This window comes from Heptranchias perlo, chromosome 32, assembly GCF_035084215.1.
Source record: "Heptranchias perlo isolate sHepPer1 chromosome 32, sHepPer1.hap1, whole genome shotgun sequence".
NCBI lineage: Eukaryota > Metazoa > Chordata > Chondrichthyes > Hexanchiformes > Hexanchidae > Heptranchias > Heptranchias perlo.
The window spans coordinates 24,595,641-24,599,342 of NC_090356.1; positions in this window are offsets into that span (position 1 = coordinate 24,595,641).

A 3,702-nucleotide genomic window follows, 5' to 3' on the forward strand; every position below is an offset into this window, starting at 1 on the left:
CAAATCATACTTGACTAATTTAATCAAATTCTTCAAGGAAATTATACGAGCATACAGGGATGCAGTAGTTGGGGTATATTTAGACTTTGGTGAAGTGCCATATAGGCCTATTGCAAAGGCTAAAGTCCATGTTACTAAAGGTAAACTGTTGGCATGGATAGAGGGAGGGCTGAAAGATACAAAGCAGAGGTTTGGAGTAAATGGATGTTTCTTGGATTGTAAGACATAGTTACAGGTATGTCCCAGGGATCTATGTTGGGATCTCTCCATTTCTCCATATACATAAATGATTTGTACATGGTTATAGAGGGAATATCAACATTTGATGACGATACCAAATTAGGGGGCATGACAAATTGTGAGGAAGAATGCAGGAGAACATAAGTTAGGGGACTGGGCAGTTTTTTAAACAGATAATGTGAACTACGTTTTTGGTAAAGAGAATTGAACCATAACCTAAATGGTGAAATTCTCATTGGAGAGGATGAACAGAGAGATCTAGGTATGTAAGTACACAGATCTACAGAAGTAGCATTAGAGATGAAAAAGGGCAAATGGGATTCTGGGTTTTATATTTGAGGCACTGAATACAAAATCAAAGAGGTGATGATGAATCTGGTTAGGCTACTGTTGAGTACAGTGTGTAGTTTTGGGCACCACATTATAGGAAGGATATTGGAGCCATGGAAACATTGCAATATGGAGTTACTAGGATGTTACATGGGATGAAAGGATATAGTTAGGATGAGACATTTGAAAAATTAGGACCATATTCACTGGAGGAGAAAAGGTTAAGAGGGGATCTAATGGAAGTGTTCAAAGTTTTGAACGGGTTTGAGAGAGCAAATAGTGAAAGATTATTTTCACTAGTTGGTGAATTGGTAACAAGGGGACATAAATTTAGGATTCGTACTAGAAGCAAAAAAGGGGGTGATCAGAAGAATGTTTTTTCACACAAATTTGTTGGAAAATAGAGTGCACTACCATGTGTCTATTGAAGTCAAGTCAATAACAAAATTTAAGGGGGAATTAAAAAAAACATTTGATGCAGAAAAATGCTAAACAGTGAGGGGAAGAGCAGGGGAATGGGGTTCAAATAGATAGCTCTGAAAGTGGAGCCAACACTGGCACAATGGCCAGCGCCTGTCTCTGATTCTCCCTAGATAACTCAACCGGTGAATTATATGGCCTCTCTCGCTATCCTTCATATGCAGGGCAAGTGCGGGGGGATATTACATGAATTTCTAGATTTATCCCGTGTAATGCACTTTGCTAGCCGAGTACCACAATTTTGCATTACAGCAGATTTCGAACAATATATAATCACTTACCCCATTTATTTATTTTTATGACTACCAGAGACATGAGCCCTATTTACAGAGAAAACCTGTAATCTGGAAATTTTAATTACTGTGATTAGATTCTTGAATGTTTACACACAGAGTACCAGGGGTTAGAATTTTTGTCTGTCGTTAAAGAGCGTAGGTTTTTATGTGGTGCTTATCATTTTTATTTTAGTAAAAGCCATTTACTCCCTGTCTAAGGGTGAAGCTCTGCGAGGATTTGGAGGGGCAGGAGATGTATCCTCACACAACTGAGTAGCTCTATCAACACTGTCCAAGTTCCGATGTGCTGTTCATCCACTTTCAGGAGAGGAGGAGTAAGGGGAGATGAAATTAGGAGGAACTAAGTAAAGTATATTCGGTTCCATCGCTGCTGAGCTGACGGACAGGAATTTAGTAGTAGTCGTAGTAAGTAAAGTATATAAAATTTGTATGGTGTCCAATTCTGGGCACCACACTTTAGGAAGGCTGTCAAGGCCTTGGAGAGGGTGCAGAGCAAATTTACTAGAATGGTATCAGGGATGCAGTACTTTAGTTACGAGGAGAGACTGGAGAAGCTGGGATTGTTCTCCTTAGAGCGCAGAAGGTTAAGGGGAGATTTACTAGAGGCATTCAAAATCATGAAGGGTTTTGATAGATTAAATAAGGAGAAACTGTTTCCAGTGGCAGAAGGGTCGGTGACCAGAGGACACAGAGGTCATTGGCAAAAGAACCAGAGGTGAGATGAGGAGAATTCTTTTTACGCAGCAAGTTATTATGATCTGGAATGCACTGCCTGAAAGGGTAATGGAAGCAGATTCAATAGTAACTTTCAAAAAGGAATTGGATAAATGCTTGAATGGGAGAAAATTCAGGGCTATGGGGAAAAAGCAGGGGAGTAGGACTAATTGGATAGCTCTTTCAAAGAGCCGGCACAGACACGATGGGCCGAATGGCCTCCTTCTGTGCTGTAAGATTCCACGATGATATCTCTCAGAAGCATCCCAAAGCACTTCATACAATCAATTACTTTGAAGTGTAGTGTGGCTCTTCTTATGAAGGAAAATGCAGCAGATATTTTGAACATGGCAACATTCCATAAACAATGAGGAGAGAATTGACTAGTTAATCTGTTGTTTGTGCTATTGACTGGTGGAGTAATGATGGGACACCTGGAGAACTGCCTCCTGTTCTTTGAAAAGTGCCATAGGATCTTTAAACTCCACCTGGAACTGACAGATGGTGTTTTGGCTTAACGGCTCCTTCTAAGGACAGTACTTACATAGTTCCACATTCCCTTGGTGTGCACTGAAGTGTCAGCCTAGATTATACGGCCAGGTTTTGGAGTGGGATTTAAACTCACAGCCTTCTGAATCAGAGTGCTACTAACTGAGCCACGGTAAGACAGCAATGCACTGTGCCACAAAATGGTAAAACATGAGGTTGAGTTGAGGTTTTGATCCTCCACGTGGTACACCACTGCTAACAACACCTAGTTCTATCTCTCCACCGCCTCTGTGTTGTCAGACTGCTTGTCCGACACCCAGTCCTGGATGAGACGCCACAAACTCTGTACCCTTGCCACTGATTCCAATCCCCTCCCCAGCCACTGTCTCAGGTTGAACCAGGTTGTTCTCAACCTTGGTGTCATAGTTGACCCTGAACTGAATTTCTAATCCTATATCCTCTCCATCAGAAAGAATACCTACCTCCACCTCCATAACATCACTTGTCTCTGCCCCTGCCGTAGCCCATCTGCTGCTGAAACCCTCATGCATGTCTTTGCTACCTCACCTATTCCAATGCTTTCCTGGCCAGCCTCCCATCCTCCGCCCTACGTAAACTTCAACTCATCCAAAACTCTGCTGCACGTATCCTTTCCTGCACCAAGCGCCATTCACCCACCCATTGGCTCCTGGTCCCCCAACACCTCAAATTTAAAAATTCACATCCTCGTGTTCAAATCCCTTCATGGGTTCACCCCACCATATCTCTGTAACCTTCTTCTGCCCCATAACCCTCCAAGAACTCTGTGTCCCACCAACTCTGCCCTCGTGTGGATCGCAAAATCGCTTTGCCCCACCACTGGCAGCCGTACATTCAGCCTTCTAGGCTCTAAGCTCCCTCCCTAAACCTCTCCACCTTTCCAACTCTCTCTCTCCTCCTTCAAGACCCTCCTTAAAACCCACCTCTTTGGCTAAGCGTCTAGTTACCCCTTTTAATATCTCCTGCTTTGGCATGGTGTTGTTTTTTTGTCTGATTATGCATCTGTGAAGTATCTTGGGACATTTCTCTATGTTAAAGACCCTATAAAAATGCAAGCTGTTGTTGTTTCAATGATGCATTATGCAACTTGGTAACTGTTAGGTACCATAATTTA